This window comes from Engystomops pustulosus, chromosome 1 (genome assembly GCF_040894005.1).
Source record: "Engystomops pustulosus chromosome 1, aEngPut4.maternal, whole genome shotgun sequence".
NCBI classification, from domain to species: Eukaryota; Metazoa; Chordata; class Amphibia; order Anura; family Leptodactylidae; genus Engystomops; species Engystomops pustulosus.
In genome coordinates, this window is record NC_092411.1 from 58,097,615 (window position 1) to 58,120,200 (window position 22,586).

The 22,586-nt window shown below is 37.5% G+C and overlaps 1 protein-coding gene across 1 annotated transcript in view; it reads left to right on the forward strand.

Moving 5' to 3' along the window:
- PRR16 (proline rich 16) overlaps positions 1 to 15,245 on the forward strand; it is a 249,956-nt gene extending 234,711 nt beyond the window's left edge. Inside the window, exon 4 of the mRNA XM_072141160.1 lies at positions 13,540 to 15,245. The gene's annotated coding sequence lies outside the window, so the exon portion shown is untranslated. The remainder of the gene's footprint in view (positions 1 to 13,539) is intronic.
- The last annotated feature ends 7,341 nt before the right edge of the window (positions 15,246 to 22,586 follow it).

The following is a 22,586-nucleotide window of genomic DNA, read 5'->3' on the forward strand; positions in this document are numbered from 1 at the left end:
CATTTAGTTTTATTTTTTCATGAACCTAAGAATGTTTTCCTATCCTTAGAACATGCAATCCCCCTCCTTCATATTGCCACTGTGTATAGACAGGATTCATGGCCCATTACTTTCAGTTCTAGTACAGTCCTGTAATTAGTTGGTCCTGCTTTCTTGGCCTCCTCACCATTTATAGTTGTGTCAAGAATCCCATTTCTCCAGATAGATTCTATTAGATAGTAATGCCATAAATGACCTAGATGGGAAACCTAAAAACAGCGGCATTAGTAGAGATTGGTTTAGTAATATACAGAGATAAATTTGCCCATTGACCCATTTGTCAAAAAATATGCACTGCTTTTCACGAGTCTTTGTCTTTGTTGTATATAAAAACTTTCCATAGGGTGTTACCTCTGATCATATCCCCTGATGTAGGGCTATGACAGTCACTTATGAGCTCTGACTGTACACAAGATATTGTTATGTCAAAACATTTGGGATAACAAGAGTCAGACAAGCAATGATTCCTTTTTGCCCTTTCTACCCAGTGCAGCATCTCTTGAAGGGATATTCCCATCTAGGCATTCAGATTTATTAAAATTCATAGATATACAATAAAAAAATGTATGTGTGTGAAGGTGATTTCCCATTAGCTATGTAGCCATGTTGTCCTCAGAAACAAGATACTTGTCCTTGGAGACCACCACCGCTGAACTCTGACAGTGGTGGCCAGATACGCACTTTTGAGCCATGCTTGACCACCTGGCTGTGGGTCATGCAGTAACTCCCGGACTTTTAATTTGCAAAAACAATTTCATCTAATCAATTAATAATCTAATAATTCAATTTGATCTAATTTCTAAGGGACCATATGTCTATACGGGAAATGATCTTCATATGGGTAAATTGTGTTAATAACATCTAATTGAAGAAATGTGTCTATATGGCCGGTGAATTAAATTAAAAGTCATTGCCCATATGAGAATACCCCGTGATTTCCCATTAGCCATGTAGCCATGTTGTCCTCAGAAACAAGATACTTGTCCTTGGAGACCACCACCGCTGAACTCTGACAGTGGTGGCCAGATACGCACTTTTGAGCCATGCTTGACCACCTGGCTGTGGGTCATGCAGTAACTCCCGGACTTTTAATTTGCAAAAACAATTTCATCTAATCAATTAATAATCTAATAATTCAATTTGATCTAATTTCTAAGGGACCATATGTCTATACGGGAAATGATCTTCATATGGGTAAATTGTGTTAATAACATCTAATTGAAGAAATGTGTCTATATGGCCGGTGAATTAAATTAAAAGTCATTGCCCATATGAGAATACCCCGTGATTTCCCATTAGCCATGTAGCCATGTTGTCCTCAGAAACAAGATACTTGTCCTTGGAGACCACCACCGCTGAACTCTGACAGTGGTGGCCAGATACGCACTTTTGAGCCATGCTTGACCACCTGGCTGTGGGTCATGCAGTAACTCCCGGACTTTTAATTTGCAAAAACAATTTCATCTAATCAATTAATAATCTAATAATTCAATTTGATCTAATTTCTAAGGGACCATATGTCTATACGGGAAATGATCTTCATATGGGTAAATTGTGTTAATAACATCTAATTGAAGAAATGTGTCTATATGGCCGGTGAATTAAATTAAAAGTCATTGCCCATATGAGAATACCCCTTGAGGTTGCCTAAGACAGTAGGACCATTATTTCAGTCCTGGCAGTTATCATATTTTTTCCATTGCACGTATGTCCAATTGTAATTTCTAGTTTCCACTTGGATCCAGATATTACAATTAATTTGTATATTTTCACCAATAAAGGCTAAGACACACACTTTAATGGCATATATTCTTTTGTAAAATGTACCAAGAGGTTCGGAGCCTGCTCCGTTGGTTGGTCCTGCTTTCTTGGCCTCCTCACCATTTATAGTTGTGTCAAGAATCCCATTTCTCAAGATAGATTCTATTAGATAGTAATGCCATAAATGACCTAGATGGGAATCCTAAAAACAGCGGCATTAGTAGAGATTGGTTTAGTAATATACAGAGATAAATTTGCCCATTGACCCATTTGTCAAAAAATATGCACTGCTTTTCACGAGTCTTTGTCTTTGTTGTATATAAAAACTTTCCATAGGGTGTTACCTCTGATCATATCCCCTGATGTAGGGCTATGACAGTCACTTATGAGCTCTGACTGTACACAAGATATTGTTATGTCAAAACATTTGGGATAACAAGAGTCAGACAAGCAATGATTCCTTTTTGCCCTTTCTACCCAGTGCAGCATCTCTTGAAGGGATATTCCCATCTAGGCATTCAGATTTATTAAAATTCATAGATATACAATAAAAAAATGTATGTGTGTGAAGGTGATTTCCCATTAGCCATGTAGCCATGTTGTCCTCAGAAACAAGATACTTGTCCTTGGAGACCACCACCGCTGAACTCTGACAGTGGTGGCCAGATACGCACTTTTGAGCCATGCTTGACCACCTGGCTGTGGGTCATGCAGTAACTCCCGGACTTTTAATTTGCAAAAACAATTTCATCTAATCAATTAATAATCTAATAATTCAATTTGATCTAATTTCTAAGGGACCATGGGGGATATTTATCAGGACCTCTGCGCACCGCCAGTGGCGCAGAGGCCCTGAAATAATCGCAAATGCTAGCTTATTGCTAGCTTTTGCGATTATTTTCCCCAATCCGCCACCTTCACGCCAGTGGGGCGTGAAGGGGCGTGAAGGGGGGGCGCGGCCGGCCAAGCGGGGGGCGCGGCCGGACGGGAGTGGGCCGGCGCGGGGCGTTACTGTCCCCGCGCCTGCGCACTCGCTGCTGCCGGCGACTTTTCATTCGTGAAAAGTCGCCGGTTGCGTTTTTTTCTACGCCAGGCCGGTGAATTAAATTAAAAGTCATTGCCCATATGAGAATACCCCTTGAGGTTGCCTAAGACAGCAGGACCATTATTTCAGTCCTGGCAGTTATCAAATTTTTTCCATTGCACGTATGTCCAATTGTAATTTCTAGTTTCCACTTGGATCCAGATATTACAATTAATTTGTATATTTTCACCACACTTTAATGGCATATATTCTTTTGTAAAATGTACCAAGAGGTTCGGAGCCACATTTGGCTTAGTCCAAAGACCTGTTGGTAGAATGTAAACAGATTAATTTCTGATCTCTTTGAGCAGGAATTAAAGCATAGAACAGATTCAGTGTCAAACAGGGGATAAAATGCTTCTGATATTATTTGTCCCTGAGTATCTCATTTCTCTTCAAATGTTAGTTACATGCTAGTGCCACGCATAGTGCAAAAAAAGATTAGAAATGTACATTATTATTTTGCCTTTTTATAGCTTTGACAGCAAGAAAATGTAGGTAATAAAGCATTGTGAGAGAATAAAAAAAAAATTCATTACTGCAACACTATGGCTATTATTATTGTGCCTGCTTCAGTGAGTACAGGAAATATATCTTTCAATTACCACCTTTGTGTCCCCCATTAAATTCTGCATGGATTCCACTCCTGTTTTCTGGTTCTGATCCTTGTACCATGTTTTATAATAGGCTCATATTTGATTCAAGATTCTGTATGGTTCTGATTTATATGTACCGTATTTTTCGGACTATAAGTCGCACAAAAAAATCCTTTGATTTTCTCAGAAAACAAAGGTGCGCCTTATAGTTCAGTGTACCTTATATATGAACCGTACTTACAGACAACAGCTGCCTTGAACTGTGCACCGGTCTGCCACCTGCTGGTCATTCATCCTTATAATCAGGTGCGCCTTATAATCTGGTGCACCTTATATATGAACCTAGACTTTTTAACTGGCATTTATTGATGGTGCGCCTTATAACCAGGTCCGCCTCATAGTCCGAAAAATACGGTATATTTTATAAAAAAGTGTAAAAAAGAAATAATGCTCATCTTTTTATCCCTGGACAATAGGCAATATACTGTTTTTAGAAGCAAAGGTGATGAATTGGAATAGAGATCCTTCTGAAATAAGAATTTAAAAAGTACTTGTGCTAAAGTATAGACAGGAATTTAAATATTTTTTTTGCTCTCTATGACATTTTGTAGACCTTCCAAAATAAACTCCTATTCCCCCCACTCCACTCAATATAGCAAGATGTTAGGCTCGGGCATGCATCTTGTCAGGTGCCTCTTGCAGTGGAACAAAAGGATCAGACATGAAAAAGTATAACATGCCTAATCTTTTCAGGGAGCATACAAATAACATATTAAGCTCACCCTACCCAAAATCTTGGATTGAACTACCTTCTCTTTCATGTAGAGCATGGGTGTCAAACTGATATTCAGGAGAGGCCAAATATAACGTTGTTGTGTGCCAGATTTCTATTTTACATGTCTGATGTAGACGGTAGAGGATGAGGACCCTAAAATTTTCAAGACTAAAAATTTGCTTACGTACTTGAGTACATTTAATTGTTCCATCATATCTGCTCATGAAGGTGATTTGCTCTTTCCCGAGAATGTACCTACATGACTCTACTGATAAATTACATAAATAAGCTTCTCCTAAACAGTCTTCTGACAGTAGAATTCATTATGACAACAAGCATCCAGTGACATAATATATCACCAGAGCTATGCCTTCTATGGTGTCATTGGTTGTGTGCCAGATATCTGCTGTGATAGCATCTGGATGTTGCTAATTACTTTATGCCATGGGTCAACACTATTAAGTTCCTTCCTACTTTTCCTCCAAGACATCTATTCTCTAAGGAAATCCCTGTAGAGTCTTGCATTATTACTCCTTACATTGTTTCCAGGGGATCTCTGGATCATTACATTAGCTATATAGATACTATAGCAAAGGTATATTTACTCTACCTGGTCTATTGTACAAGGTCACATCCAGTTATAATTGTACTGTTATACTATAAGACAAGTAGTCTTGTTCTGTAAGGAGTGTAATTACCAACACCGACAGAGGGTTACAAAGGTTTTCATCCCCGAAAATACCACAGTCCCTTAAAGAGGTATTCCTACAAAGATAAGTTTCTTAAATGTACTCAGGATGACAAAATAACACATTCACTGTTATTAACAAAAATACATCATTTCACAGACACAATTCCAACCTTTCTCTACCAGTCCTGAAATACACAATTTCAGTGGTCCCTGGTTTCTGAGCCTGTATCTTCTGACTTTAGGGTTGGCAGTCATCTTTCTTTTCTGTCTGATCCTGAGGAGCTGAGCTCTCTCTCTGCCTCTTGACTCCTCCCCCCTGTATTCCAGGGTCAGCACACACTGATACACACTAACTTCAGAAAACAGAAAACAACAGCAGCAGGGAGAGAAAAGCTACAAGCTACAGGCAGATAAGTTCTTTATCTGGGAAAAGGGGGAGGGCGGCACATCAGATCTGACAGTGTGTGTGTAGCTCAGATGTAGCAAAAGCTGGAAAGAGTCATTGTGTGTACTATACATCTCATGGATCTCATCAACTCATCTCTGATCTGTCTAATCTTTCCTTAGAAGTATCTAACTGTGTTAGATACTAGAAAATGTTCAGGAGGTAAATAAAAGTGTATATAAACCCTGCACCCTTATAATCTAACCATATTTTCAGCTCACGTTACTAGATGAATCATAATGGGGCAGATTTACTTAACTGGTCCATTCGTGATCCAGCGGCGCATTCTATGCGATGGATTGAGGTCTTCCGGCGATTCACTAAGGCAGTTCCTCCAAAGTCCACCAAGTGTAGCTGCTGCGCTGAAGTCCACCGAGGTCCGCCGGAGTGCACGATCCATTGCCGGGTGAAGGTAAGTGAGTGTCCAGCGACACTTTTTTTTTTTTTAAATGTGGCGGTTTCTCCAAATCCATCGGGATTTCGTATGGCCACACCCCCTGATTTCCGTTGCGTGCATGCCGGCGCAGATGCGCCACAATCCGATCGCATGCGCCAAAATCCCAGGGCAATACAAGGGAAATCAGCACGAAACGGAAATATTCGGTTAACCCGTCGCAAAAACATGAATCGGGCCCTTAGTAAATGACCCCCAATGTGTCTGCTTAGAGTGTCCCCGCCCACACTCTGGAATCCTACTCTGACCATCACTGAGTAATAGGAGCACTGATGATACCTAAGGGAGGTTCTGAATAAATCCAGCATCTCCGACCCCATCCACAGGGCTATTATGGCCCTATGTACTACCCCTTCTGCCAGGATTTCAGTCTCAGGGTTTTTTTTGTTTCCAAGCCATTCGAAACTACCAATGGCATCAGCCAGGGATGTCCATTGACCCTCAATCTTTGCTTTGACAATGGTACCCCTGGCGGAGGTCATAAGAATTAGCTCTAATATTGCAGGTATATTGATGGGGAAAGAAAAACACATTTCATTATATGCAGATGATGTGATTATTACTTGTCAATACACAAAAAACCACTGTTCTAATATATCTTATACAAACTTAATATGGCAAATTCAATAGCTCTCAAAATTAATTCTCCACTTTGGTTCAATTGCACTTAGCTAGCAGCCTAGGTATATTCTGGAGGGAATACGGTATAAGATACTTGGGCAGGTTATTATGCACTATGACTTGAATCCGAACTTTAAGTTAGACTTTGAGAAACTAGGAAAAACAGAACTATCGTGGCTAGCTAGAGTCCAGTATTGCTCCCCCAAAGGTACTATATTTGTTGCATTCTACTAAAGATTCCTCAAAGCTCCTTAAAAGAGATTCAGCATCTCCTAAAAAACTTTGTTTGGAGAAACAAACGCCCGCAAGTACCTAAAGCGTACTTTAAAAGAAGGTGGTATGTCTCTTCCAAATACTCAGGGTTATTGTATAGCTGAAAGTGCAGTCCTGGTAGTGGCCGATGTACGGAACAGCAACAATGAAGGAGAAATCCAAAAGAAATCCAGCATCCAGGCAAAATGTGAAAGTATAAAATCCAGCACTTTATTGAAAAAGAGTTAAAAACATAATAGTCAGAAGTCACATAATCTGACTATAATGTTTTTAACTCTTTTTCAATAAAGTGCCGGATTTTTTACTTTCACTTTTTGCCTGGATGCTGGATTCCTTTTGGATTTCTCCTTTATTATTTCTGGACTCATTTGGGGGACATGTATCTTAGTTTGATTTTTTGTTGGTGTATAGTCGAGACTTTTGGTAGGTCTATTTTGCACCTTACGTACAATCATGTCTTTTTTCTTCTGATGCATGTTTAGTTTACTGTCCTATCAGATGCAACTTTTGTCTTTTTTTGACACTTTTTGTTGTAAAACCTCTCAATGAACTTGCACATAAGCCATGTGATGCTACTACTGTACTACTACACCACAACTGTACTACTACACTACTGTAAATTTTGAATCTGAGGCCATGGCCTGCATTTAAAGCACTCTAGCCACGCCCTAGGGAGATGACAACATATGAGGGTGCGGTCACACATGGTGTTTGGGATGCGTTTTTCACAGAATCAAGAGGGAGCAAAAAAGTGCAAAGTTGCACAGAACATCTGGAAAACAATCATACATAAGGCACGCTGCACAAGGTACAGACCGATCTGTACTTGAGAAATGACAGCAAAAATCGTAAATGTTTCAAAAACAACAACATTTTGCAATAAAAAACAAGCAAAAATAAAGATACATGTCTCCCATTGAGAAAATGTTGGAGTTCTTTAACCAATCATAAATGGATTAAGATTGAAAAGAATCTTACTCCAGGAGTGGATTTGTGATGGAAGCATTTGGAGGAGTTTGTCTGTAAGCTAACTTCATCTACAGTGCAACACTCTTTATCTGTATGGAAGAAGGTGGCTAGTAGTTTAGACACTCTTTTCCCTTGATGAAGTCACCGTGAGTGACGGAACGTGTAGGGTGGATACTAGCACCCTCTGGCTGCTTTAGGTGTTTGGTTCCCTGCTCACCTCTCCACGCATATACAGGTTTTCACAGTACCTATGATCATGCACTTTATGGTGTTGAGTGGGTATTTGTTGATACATGGTACTAACCTGCTATTATAACTTGTTTTATTGTATGTGTATAGATGTAATAACAAAACACCGAACAGATTTGTTGCAGTCAGGGAGGTTAGTGTGGGTGATCATACAGGATTCACCACACCGAGTCTCTGTAGTGTACGTTGGTATACTTTTTAGATGTTTTTATATTTCCAGTCTAGTTTTGGTCTTGTGATATTTGTGTACCAATAAAGATTGTTTATTTTTGGAAACCTGTGGTTGTTAAGAAACATCTTTTCTATCGTGGGTCATTTTTGGTATTGTGTCTATAACCAATATTGATATTGCTTGTGGTGCAGGGCCCACACATGTTTATGCCCCTAGTACTTTAGACCCGAATAAAGGAGAGATCTCAATTTTAGTGCTGTAAGATGTGGCTCCAAATTAGACTGGATTTATGGGTAGAAAAGGGAATTTTAAGGATGAGTTAATAAAATGACAATTCGTATACCAAACAGGGTGTTTTTTCAATACCTTCAAAGGAGAATTCTATTAAGGGAAAAAGGTGTAAGAACTGTGGCTTTATCTCCCCTTAGACAAATGTTTTGTACTGGATGGCATAAGATATGAGGTATCTCAGTGGCATATAGTGATGCTAATGCCCCAAAAAGAGAACGGGATCTGAATGTGGTGTGTGACTTCAAACATTAGAAAAAGACAACTAGATGTTCACCATATATTTACCATCTGGAAAAAAATTTAAAATGCATCTAAGATGGTATAATAACCCAAAGAGACTCACTTATAAGAAAATAGATCCACTCCCATGCTGTTGGCTGGACTGCAGGGCAAGTAGACTTTTTTTTGGCATGTGGACATGCCAAAAAAAAAAGGTTTATTGTGTCTTCCTTTGCTTTTTTTGGTCATGAATACACACATTGGGGGTCATTTACTAAGGGCCCGATTCGCATTTTCCCGACGTGTTACCCGAATATTTCCGATTTGTGCCGATTTTCCCTCAATTGCCCTGGGTTTTTGGTGCACGGGATCGGATTGTGGTGCATCGGCGCCGGCGTGCACGCGATGGAAATCGGGGGGCGTGGCCGAACGAAAACCCGACAGATTCGGAGAAACCACCGCAATTAAAAAAAAGTGTCGCTGGACACGCACTTACCTTCACCAGGAATAGGATTGGGAACTCAGCAGCGAAACTTGGTGGACGTCGGAGGAACTGCCTTAGTGAATCGCCGGAAGACCCGAATCCACCGCAGAGAACGCGCCGCTGGATCGTGAATGGACCGGGTAAGTAAATCTCCCCATTGAGCCTGTTGCTCTCTTGGCTTTGTTGCATATGGGAATAAACGAATTTGCTTTTGATCAAAGATGGCTTATTTCATATATTATGATTGCCGCAAGACGGTGTATTGCAGTGGAAAAAGTCATCCCATCTAGATTTTACAGAAGTATGCAACAAATACATTTATGCATAATTAAATAATGATGGCTGGAGATTACCGTCACTCTCATAGGCTGAAAGAAAGATCATCTCTTTGGGAGAAGTCACCATTTAACTAGATAGTGGACTTGTATGCGTTTTATATTTTCCCTCCCTCTCTAGAGAATGAATGAATGATCCACCGTAAAGGAATACGTTTTGTGTTTTTTTGCTGCAATTATATTGTATATGAATGTAGGAATGTAAGTTACCAGTGTCATGTATAGTCCAAAACAAAATCTTGAGGACACAGGTACCATTGAAATAAGGGGTGGAAATCAGGACTAAGATACCTCTGGAATCATCTGAGTAGGAAGGATTACCGGAACCCGAGAAGAATTAGAATGAAGCAGCCGCTTCGGCACCTCTTCTCCCTTTTTCAAGTTCCAGACAGCCCAAGATGTGTCATTTAGCATGTCCTGCAGTAATGACTGCAAAACCCTTGCTAAAGCCGTAAGCCAGCAGAATTCGGGACAACATTTGCCCAGGGGTGTCCCATGGCAAAATATAGTATCCATGGAATTAGACTGGAAAAAAGTAATTGGCAACCAAAGCGTAGAGGTTATTTAAGACTATCCCAATAAGAAAATGTTCCAGAGATGAGACAAATATATCATTGGTATTCATGGCATATCCGAGGAATGCTCTTTTAATATGCCAAATATAGGCAAACAAACAAATGGTTTAAACAGACAGTCCTGCAGTTCTTTGAAATTTGAATGAAAATATCTTCCATGTGTTATCCCAAATTAAACTGTGATCCAAAGTTGTTCTTAAAGAATGTTTTGCAATTCGAGGAGCATATCATTATAGTGATTTCATGACTGGGGATTCTCAACTGTCTCCAGACCTTTGTCATCTTTATGTGTAGTGTAGACACATGCAGTAGAAAATATATCTTAAATCCAATTATTTTCCGGGCCCAGTTGTCACATTAGCTGTTAGCGTGTTTAAGAGAAGTGCAGAGTAACCACTTTAATTGCCTTATGTTTGCCTCTATAAATAAATGTACAGAAAACAGCGCAATATTATGTTTAAGACAGTCTATTTCCTTTGGTACACTGAAGATGCACAAATAATATGAAAACATTTATTCTATTCACATAATAAGGGATTCACACATCAGGTTTTTTTTCTCTTCCTGGTTCCAGTGGTTTTCATGGATGCCTTAATGAAGCATTTTTTTCTATGTGCTTTTTCACATTCCTCTATTTTATTCCACTTGATCAGTGTAAAAATATTAGATCCCGTCATATGTTTTTCACGTTTGCTGTTCTTTTTATTTGACTGAAAACAATTGAAGTCTATGGGTCAGCAAAAACAACTGTTGACAAGTGCGTTCACAGTCAGTGTTACACCTTCTAACCAATGTTAATGCAGGTTTTATTTTTGTGAATATGTTAAAAACAGGGCTGTCGCAAGCACCTGGCATACCTGGGCAAGTGTTGGGGCCCAGGGCTGCTGGGGGGGCCGTTTTGTTCAGTTTTTCACTATTGCAAAAGAAATATGATGTTTTAACATTGGTTAAAATTGGTTAAAATGGCATAATATTTGTTTTCCAAGTATCATCAGTGGAAAAAAACTGATTGTGAACATGTCATCAGTCATCCAAAAAACTTGAAATTGAGACAGAATTGTATCTCATTGAAAAATCCATTCCAGGCTATTCTAAGTATTATTTTAGTTACAGGATAAGTCATCAATAGGTGAGTATGAGGGAGGGGGGACAGGACCCAACATCCTCCCAATTAGCTGTTCTGAAACAGTATCAGTTGATAGCAGATGTCACTTTCTCACTGTTCACCTATTTATGAGCTTTTCTATGGATAGGAGCTCATTCACATGAATGGAATGTTATTTTGGAATGTGTGCTAGACTTTTTTTCAACAGCTAGCACATAAACTCATTTACTTCTATGGGTTCATAAGCACAGACACAGTTTCCCTGACCCTAGTTTATTAGATGCTTGAGAATGCATTCTGGAAAGTCTTTGCTACTGCCACCAGCGCATGAGCAGGATTCACATGCCGATGACACATGGGTCACAAACAATGGACAAGTATTAAGTTGTGCCTTTATATTTATTTTGCTGCTATTGTTGTGCAGTGAGTTACATATAATTGATTGCTATTTCCGTATAACATATATTGCTAATCTAATACAGTAATTATTTCATTCTTCTTTAAAATAAAAGTACTTGATTATATTCTGCATTATGTAATAGTATTTTACTAATGGGTTAATTTAGCAGTGACAATACATTAATGTGCCCCATGATCTCACTGCGGTGCACTTTCTATGTTCTGTATATTTGGCAGCGGCGGCCATAGAGTTAGTCTCACTGCTCCGGCACAGCATGAGGTCACCGCTGCCAGTAATCCTGAGCGCAATATGGAAGCTGGCAATTTCTCTCTCTTGGTGTGACAGCTGTGACAACACAAATATATAAATACCCCACCTTATCCCCTCATAGGTTTATTGTTACTTGTCTTGATATATGCATCCAATGCCCGTTTCACTGAGTGTAACCTTGGATTCATCTAGGGGTTCTTCTTATATACAATTTTCAATGAATCTCAGGTATTAAAGGTAAGTTTGTCAGCTCTTTGGACGTGTGTTTTTAGTATTAACTTATATTCCCCATCCTGGAAAGATTCTAGAGCCTCTATTCTCATAACATAAGACACTATTTCTGTAAAAAAAAAAACCTTTTGAAAATAGCAACAAGTTTAAAATTTTTCCTATTTATTACTACATATGGTATGTTTAATTTTTAATCTACTGATGAACTTTTTTAAATAAAATTTTCTGGTGGGAATGGAGTTTTCATAAGTTTTGGTTTTATGGGTTAAATGCAATGTTTTATTATATTTCATTCCATTGTTTGAAAAAATATACAGATATTTCTTTATGTTCAAAACAGCATAACATTATTGCGATACTTTTAGTATTAAGGAAATTTTGGCACAGTTAGCATTAAAATATTTCCTTACGAAAAGGGTTTTTGTTTTTTATTTATTTAACATAACTTTTATATTACTTTTTTAAACATAAATATGGAAATGTTTAAAGTAGCCCTTGAATACTTTACCACTTGATCACAATATAATACACTGGATAAGCTAAGTGATGCTTGTTATAAAATGGTCATAGGAATTCTATTAGGTTCTAGGTACTTATGACGTAGTATGGTGATTATATCAATGAGGACCATTGTCGGGCAAGACAACCTATTGATCACATTGTGGGTAGGCTAATGGAAATGCCTCAGTGATGTTTAAATAGCTAGGGTCAGTGCAACAAATGTTGTATGGTAGAGCAATTTTGACATAGTTTTTCCTACTGGAAGATGAAATGCAAAAAGAGGCTTTAATGGGTAGATCAAGCTTTACTGTTACCTTAATCACATCTTATTATGCAAAGACCAGGAAAACATCTTCCAAATTTGACATAGGGATAATCAAATCGTAATCCATTAACACAAATTGGCAGCCCATTAAATTACCGATACTGGTGGTCTTAAACTTGAAACCAAATTCTCAGTAATTTTTTGGGGTTGTGATTTACAGTCCCTAGTGTTAAGTTTTGTCATCTGACAGCATCTGTTGTACATATATATAGTGACCCTGTAATAGTTACAGCCTTCTAGTTTCCATATAGCATCTCTTTAAAGTCCTGTAGATTATACTAAGTCTTCTAGTGGGTATAACTTATATGGCCTCCCCCACTTTTACTCACCATAATCAAGCCTCCCTAATGTGGTGAAGTTGCGTTAGTCCTCTAGTATAGGCACCAGCTAGTGACATCATTATGCTGTCTGTGCCAGGACGCTGAAGCTTTGCTGTCTTTAAAGGATTGGGCCTATCTATGCCTTTCTATGTCTAAGCCCTCAACTTTGACAAACAGAAGTGAAATGTGCAGGAGATCTGTGCATGCACTCTGATTCTTAATGGTTATTGGCTATTTTAAAAATCAGTTTGTGAAAACAGCTGAATTATATCTTATAACTAAATTCTAAAAAAATAGTTTTTTTCAAGTAGACATCTTCCTAATATTTTACCCATGTGTTTATTTCTATTTCAGGTCTCAAAAGCAGGAAGAAACAGCGGCTCTCCTCAGTTTTCTTAGATTTACATTCATCATTGTGACATCTGCACGGTGAAGCAAGACTCTTTCTCAGTCCTATGGAGTCACAGCACAATGAATAGAAATTTCCTAAAAAAAAATCTTATACCCATTTCCCAAAAAATCACAGCCTTTACCAATGTTCAACAAGAAAAGAAATGTAAAACTAAGTGAACTTATCTACAGCTGCACTTTCTTTGGGGAACATAAAATGTAAGGACTACTGGTAAAATACCCGGCGTATCTGGCAACACCGAGTCCATTTGTTTCCGGACAAAAAGCAAACAGTATTATTAATAGGTTTCTATAAAGATCTGGACACTTTTACAACAGTGAAGAAAATTATCTCTCCTGTATTTTTTAAAGCCATAGAAGAAGACATGGTTGGCGATGGGACAGTGCTATCTCTCTTCCTCTAAAAGAGTTAATAGCTATATTTTTTAACAGTCGTGGATAGAATTCAATGCACGTCATGTATCTGCACTGTCAGCTCCATTCAGGGTAATGATATGTGCCATCATTTGCACAGATGGACAGAGAATCTAAAGACAATTTCATAGTACATACAGTATTTCGGGGCTTGCAAGATAAATGGTTATGTTTTTATTTTACGGACATTTCAACTTACAAATCCCATAAAAAAAATATAGATTTTTTATCTATCTCTAGCAATCACAAACTTGCCTATATCACTTATATTACCAGAACAGTCTAATAAGGTACAATACTGCCAGATTCGCTTTTGGCCCAATATACATGCAGGATTTATGACATTCTGTTATTTTCTGTTATATGTTTTCAAGTTTAATGTTCTTTAGATAATTTTAAATAATAAATTTGCCAAGGATAAAAAATATAATTTTTTCACATATATACCAGCATTTGGAGGATATCCATCACATCTCATGGCGCGTCACAGAGTTCATCAAGTATTTCTTATATATTTGATTATCTTTACATTATATTTTGTTTCCTGTGTGAACAACTCTTGTTTAGTTTATGTTATGAAAGAACGGAACATAGGATATTTTTTTAATGTAACGAGAAGCTGTCTTGCCATGTTAGGACATTGCAATTTCAGGCTAAAAGCTTTAATATAAATACTATGTACCATATTGTAAAATGATGATGTAAACTTATATAGTATATTTCTACATGCTTATCTGTACAAAGTTAAAAAAAAATGATATTTTTCACTACAAAGATACAGTAAAAATATTTTGATAATACGTATATGATAGTCTAAAGAGTAAAGGCACAGATAGATAGAAAGTATGGTATGGGTGTCTGAAAAAGTTTTTAATAATCCAAAATATTCAATTTATTCCAAATAAAAATACTAGTTGATTCATTGGGAACCAATCTTTTGTACAACCTGTTTCTACTGAAAATATACACATGAACTTGCAAAAAAATCAAAAATCAAATGCATAAATTCAGATGTAGAGCTTATAATGTTTCTGGCTGTTTCTCTTTAGAAGGACCCATTGGGCATTTGTTATAGTTTGACCCAATTTTAAAGGACATCTACCACCGGGATAAGGGTTGTGGTAGTTGTACACTTACATGCTGGTGTTTATCTCCTTTGGCAGGATCTGCTCTTCTTTTAACTTCCTATGGCCTGGCTCTTACAAATAAAAGGCTTTAAAAATGATGCAAAGGAGCCTGAGGGCCTCCAGACTCCATTTACACCTATGGAGCCCCTCAGACTCATTAGTAAAATTTTAAAATCCTTTTTTTTTGTAAAAACTAGGGAATAAGAAGCCAAAAGAAAAGCAGATCCTGCCGCAGGGGGCCCACACCACCATGTAAGTGTACCTGGTTTACAATTCTGCATCCTGGTGGTAGAATGTCCTTTAAGTACTTTACAATCCTTTGCAATATACTGTATCAACATATGGTGGATTTTTTGCAAACCTAATTATCTGTTTTACACATCAGGATGTTAGCATAAAAGTAATGTATTTGATTATCATGGAAAAAAGGAAAGCGAAAAAACTGATTGGTAATTTATAGTATTTATAATGCTATTATAATGTCATTTGTTTCAAAAACACTTTTTGCCCATTTTATAAAGACCAGTATTTGCTACTGGCGCAAGGTTTTATTACCTTTTTTTATTCTACTGCATCAGCTATAGCCTGGATCAGTTTTCTGATGGAGTGCATATATTCAGCTGGTCACTGCTCTGGCCTGTTTATTTCCCAACCCAATTTTATGGTGCCGAGTTGGTCCAAAAGCATCCAAATTTTTTAATATGCCTATACAACAGTAAACTTGCCCCAATATGTATGATCCTCTGATCTACAAAAGAAATCTAGAAATTTGCTTGCAGGATATACCAAATATTGCTAGTCTGCATGTCCTCTATGCTATTGTTAGCTATAGAAGCAGAAAATATAAGAGATAAAATTGCTTGAATATATTACTCAAAGAGGGAACTATAATATGTTTGTGTACATGCACAAAGAACTTTCAAGTAAAGAATATGTTTGGTATCAAATTTATGTTAAAAAAAACATGTCTTCCAACACTGATTTGTTTTCAATGTTTCACCCCTAGGGATGCCCTGCCCACCTGAATTTACTATAACTGGGCTAAAAGAGAAGATTTCAATTCTGTTTCCTCATTGCTGCATCAGGATTACTGTGAGATGGGAACATCTTAGTAATTCTGGCATGCCGGTTGCTGGATGCACTGATTGTCCCGTACAACAAACTAGTATTCATACATCAGCCATACTGTGTGAGCAGGTTCTTAAAAAACTTGTTATAAAAGGAACATTTGCAGTCATTCAGGAGGGGGTAATGAGGGACAAAGATAATGTGACCTAGCAGGTTTGTAAACGTAGACCAAGAAGACCGTAATGCAGCTTGTTGGCTGTACAACTTTTTAGGTGCAAACGCAACTTGCTAGAGAGAAATAAAGAACAGAATTACCATGTGGTCTGCTGAAAAGTCCCACCTTAGTGGTTTGCACCTGAACATTTGCAAATAAACAGCCAACAAGCTAAACAGAATCATGTGTATGGGAGAACACAGCATGTCAGGTACTTGTCTAGCTGATGTATGTGTCTATCACATGTGTATAGGAGAAGCGAGCATGTCAGGCACTTGTGTAGCTGATGTATGTGTCTATCACATGTGTATAGGAGAAGCAAGCATGTCAGGTACTTGTGTAGCTGATGTCTGTGGCTCACACATGTGTATAGCAGAACAAGTCAGGTACATGTGTATAGCAGAACATGTCAGGCACTTGTGTAGCTGATGTCTGTGTCTCACATGTGTGTAGCAGAACATGTCAGGTACTTGTGTAGCTGATTTCTGTGTCTCACACATGTGTAACGGAGGAGAGAGTGTGTCAGTAGATAAAGCACAGACGCTAACAATGCTTTACTCTACATTACACACAGACATGATCAGGGGGAAGGGTAACATGGGTGGCATCACTTTCTCTCCATGTGCCCAGCCTCATTTACATAATAAAGAAAATATGATTTAATAATGATTAATGTATAAATTAACTAGCTAAAGGCTGTGATGGAATCCTTGTGAGCTGCTCCAACAGGTATTGGTGACAGGACTAGTGACAGAGATCTGATGACAGATGTCCTTTAAGCCAATCGTTTATACTCAGTTACATAACATACTGCAATACATTTGCATTGCAGTGTGTAAGCTGAGTATTAGCTTGAACAAGGTATTCAAGCGATTCTGTGAAAAAATGAAAGTAAAAAAAACTTTACAAAAAGTTTTTGTTTTAAAAATGTAACAAATTGATAAACAAAGGGAAAGTCCCCAAGACACCAGCATTGCAAATTTCTGTTTTGCTTTAAATAAATGCAATTGTTATCACCCAAATTTTTCAATACAAAGTAATATGGGGGAGATTCATTAATGTGTCTAAGGCTCCAACAGAACAGAGCTGGTCCGGACTGTCAAGTTCTACGTTTTGCTGGTCTAAACTGTGCACCACATTTTGGCGCAATCTCCTTGATTTTTTGGCACAAAGGCTAAATTCCATATGACCACGCCACCTTTATCTGGAACGACGCCCCCGTTTGCCAAGCTATGCCACCTTTGTCAGAAAACGGGAAAACAATGATCTAAAAGCCTTCATAAATGTGTCCGCAGGCATTTTAGACATTTCTTTTTGCACACAATGTAATTCTCTGGAGCAGAAGCAATCATGAATTCCCCCCCAATGTGTCTGGAGAAAACAATCTCAAAATCACCTGGACATGTTAAAGCATCCCAAAGTATGGCAAATGTCAGATTGAAAAAAGGGCCAGGTTGTGCAAAATAACCAAGTCAAAAATCCACATCATGTTATGTAATCTGACTTTATCCTGTCACATACATTTTTTATTAAACACCATCAATGAATTCTGGTATTTTACACATATTACAGACTGTATTTAGTATAATATAGGTTATACAAATTTCAAAATTTGTAAAAAGTAAAGTAGCATAAGTCAATTCAATGATTCCCGAGCTGGAAAGCACTATTTCCTGCAATTTAATGTGCAGATCTTCTTACCCTCTAAAACTTATACTTTTGTGGAAGACATAAAAATACAACATGGGCGGGAAAAGTTCTAAGTAGCAAACATACATTGCTTCAGTTCCAAAATCCAAGGCCATTCCAATTGCCCTTTTCGCAGCAGTCCCAGTCTGACTGGAAATGTTAAGGGTCACATGGTCTGCTGTGGCCAATCAGTGGGACCTGGTGATGTAAATTGTTCCAGGATTCCCGGTAAACCCCGGGAATGTCTCCATATTTCTACATATTTCTACAGCAGCTGAAATCCTAAAAACACCATGTATACTGCCATCATTATGACCCTGTTCAAATTACTTTGCCTTTTGGTTTATAAATTATATTATAAACAGTCATTATATTTTTATTTAGAAATATTTGTAAACTTTAGATAACTTTTTACAATAATGACTGACCACTGACCACAAGGTCCTTCATTCTTAAAAAGAAACATTGGAATTTTTACCCACAAACCTTCACCAACTTATTATTTAGGACATTGTCAGGATGATGCTGTATGATTGTTGAACAATGTATTGAAATGTATTGAAATGACCAGTGACGACTAACGGGGGCAGAGACAAGTCTTGCTAGGATGCATTTGTATGCAAGGTTTGCAAATTCTTTTTCTGTTTAGAGAGACTATTTCAGCACTTTTAGAGGCCAACAGGTACCTGTAACCGGTGCTACAGGTAGCAAAAAGACATAAATTACTTGAGAATTTGAGCTTCGGGTAAAGATCCAATGATTGCATGGTCATATAGAGCCCAATATTTTGGTTTCGAAAGTGATGCAAAAGCTTCAGTCTCTCAGTGTGACTCAGGTCAGGCAAAAACAGACTCGCTTTGGGGCATTTTCATATGACTTCAACTGCATTTTCCAGTTAGATAGAGTTTTAACCCAAAAGATGGAATATTAGAAAGAATATTTCATACTCTACGATGGGGATGGTAACTAGTAGCCTAATAGCTAGTGACAGGTTTTTTTTTAAATTAGATCCAACTAAATATAGAAGAACAGCATTATTGTTGGTAACATCTTGGGAGGTCTTAGCCCTTATGACAAGTTCCCTTTAAATTGGTATTTTACAAATGAGAAAATATCACCATTTTTTTCAAATACCATTTTTTATGATTGTTTTACTGATTTTGAGTTGGTGCATTTTTAGACTTGGACTACACCTTATTTTGTTGCATGTAGCTTTCATGTGCCATGTGTGCAACTTTGCATATTGCATCTTGATATTCCTTAGTGAAGTAGTTGCACAAAATTGCATAAAAGTTTCAGGTACACAAAACTTTCATACTACTTTTTGGGATCCCAAGGATTAATGAAAATGGCATAGAACACAACACAAAGCCTGTATGTAGCCCTAGCGTTAGATTGAATTTTATGAATGGATTTGTCTTGCAAAATGTATACAATGATATTGTGTGAATTACATTACTATGGGGAGATGACATCTGCAAATCCAATGTTATGCATACACCAAAATGTGATTCAAAAAATATAACTGAATTCTTTGGCCTTTAAAAAATTCCCATTGCAGATAGAAAAACGTGCAACACATTTTCATTTGGCCCTAGATTTAAACTAAAATACCTGGAATAGAAATTTTTGCTAAAACAGTTGCCATTTAAATGAAAAATCGACTTAAAGGAAATCTATGCATTATGAACCAAACATACCTTGAGAATGCGGTAGCTATACTGTTGCAGAAACATATCTTGTTTAATACCTGAGCTGAGTGGTTTTGCTGAAAAAAATATTCATTAAATTATGATAATGAAGCTCTCTGCCACTTCTGTGCTTGGCTCTGGCACTTCTGGTCATTAATTATGCGCTGCTTCAGAGAATGATGTAATCACTGTGTTGTGCCTAAGTAATCAAATGCTGCACCATCCTCCAGCTGCTGTCTTTCAGCTCAGGTTGATTAGTCCTGTCTGGACATTGCAGACAGCTCCGTGCAATGTGTTTATGAACTGCAGGCTGAAGCAATCCAGATTTCCCAGCAAAACCACTTAATTCAGGGATCCAACAAGATATGATCCTGTATCAGTGTAGCAACAGCATTCTCAAGGTACGTTTGGTTCATAATGCATACAATCAAATGGTAGGTTTCCTTTAAAAAATATTTTAAAAATACATATGCACCAAAGTTACCTAAATTCAATAAAGGGAACATTTGGCCTATGAGTTCAATTATGGTCATTAAATTATATATTGCTGAATACTTGATATTTTGTTCTCTTTTTATTTATGTTTTGCTAATCATTAAAATTTGGTGGATGTGGATGCCCTGGCTTAAATATTTTAGAAACTCATGGAGGTTGCTGCATTACTTAAAAGCCAGAAAATATGAGCAAATATATTGTATAATGAAAGATGTAAAATAAAATATCATTTCATACATGTGTAATTTTAGAATTATTTTGGAATAAAATGAAATTTTATCTTTTTAATCAAATATTATTCTTATTACTTTATTGATTTTAGTGTTTCTTCATTTTTGATCAGCTGTAATCCAGATATAAAATACTGAACAGACATAACTATGTACTTTATTCTTGCTTGAAGAATCCTCAACTCTATGAAATACCTTATCATAAGAAATCTAGCACCCAGGAATTCTTAAAAATGTGCTTATTAGTTGTACAGCATTCACTTAAAGGGGTATTCTGGGAATATGATAATTTAATACAAAAACCTGTTATATTATAAATAAATGACTATAACAAAACTTAATGTCATTAGTCTCAAAATGGAGCTTAAATAGTTTCATCTTATGATTCACAAAATGTTATGGGCTTTCTAAAGTAGGAAGAGATATCACCAAGATGGCTGCCACTGGAAACTACAAGTCCCACGATCCTTTAAGTCTCAGTTACTCCTCCTCCCTCTTAAGGTCTGCTCCCAGGGATAATTTAACAGACTGTCCTGCTCTGTTACCATAGTAATGATATGTGTAACAGCCATCACTGCACATTACCTCACTGAGATAACGTCTCCCCACATCACTGGCCATACGGGATGCACTGCAACCAACTGACTACAGTCAAACATATTAGTGATCACATGACCAGCCCAGGCAGGTGCAGGACATGAGATGTGGACATGTTACCAGCAGCATCTTCTGTCCTGTGTCTGCTCCCCGTGGAAGAAATCAATGGACTGATTAAAAGGCCTTTAGCATTTTTATTCTTCATTACAGAGTATGTTCAAAGCATTTTTCTGATAAGGAGAGCTAAATACCCCTTTAAGTTATACAAAATATGAAAGGATGCATTTATTCACTCTTTGCATAGCATACTAGTCAATTTCAAGTCTATGAAACCTACAGCAAAGACCAGCTGGGAGTATGTGCACTCATATGCTATATTTCTGGGCACTTCCCATGCCAGTTTCTATTTTGGGGCTTCAGCTCAAACGGTGGGGTCAGCAATGACAAATGTTTCATAAAGCATGAATTTAAAATTGACATTGAGAGTTCAATTAGTGCCTGTCGGGTACTCACTATACATCTGGTGACTCTCACTAACCACAGGTGGACTTCTCCTTGCCAGTTTACCAAATGTTCTTTTTGTTACTCATATGTGCTTCTCATGCAGTCCAGCTTCTGTGTCTTGCACCAGGTCTTCCAAGAAATCAATACTTAGGGAATAGCTTTCAGTGTGATCTGATGCATATCCATATTGGAAACATATACCATCTTTAGTGTGATCTAGACTACAACTGTGTTCCTATGGACAAAGTTTTAGGCCCTTTTCATACGGGGGCTAAATGGGAGGGAACTATATTCATCGCATAGAAGCCTATAGAGCCCAGCCACGGTACAGTAACCATACATGTCTGTCTCTGCACCATACCATCCATGGGAAATAGATAGAGCAATCACAAAATGTAAATTAAAATTTTTAACAAATGTAACCAGTAAAACTTAAAGCAAATCTATCATCAGACTCAAACATGCATAAACCAGGGGCACTTACTCATAATTCCAGGCACGGTGACTTTTGGAAATTAGGATCAGTGATTCCAAAGTTGGTATCTTTGGAGGATGATCACTTTAAGGTTACAGCTGAAGGATCTTAGTTGAATGTGTATATATAATACTACAGAATTATAATACTACTAGAAGATGATCGAATGAGTCAAAAGTGCTCTGAACAGAAATGTCTAAAATGGCCCAGTATTAAACTTCTATTCTGCAGCAGGACAACATCTCCAAAATTTAAGCAAACATCATTGAGAACTTATACCAGTATAAAGAAAATTCTGCGAAACCTGGAAATAATGATATTACTCACATAAAGCCCTGATATCAACAACATCAAGTCTGTCTGGGATTTCATAAATGAAACTGAAGGATTCTTACAATCTACACGTGAACTGTGGTTAGTTCTCCTAGATATTTGAAACAACCTTTATGCCAAGTTCCTTCAACTGTGCGCAATAATAATTTTTAA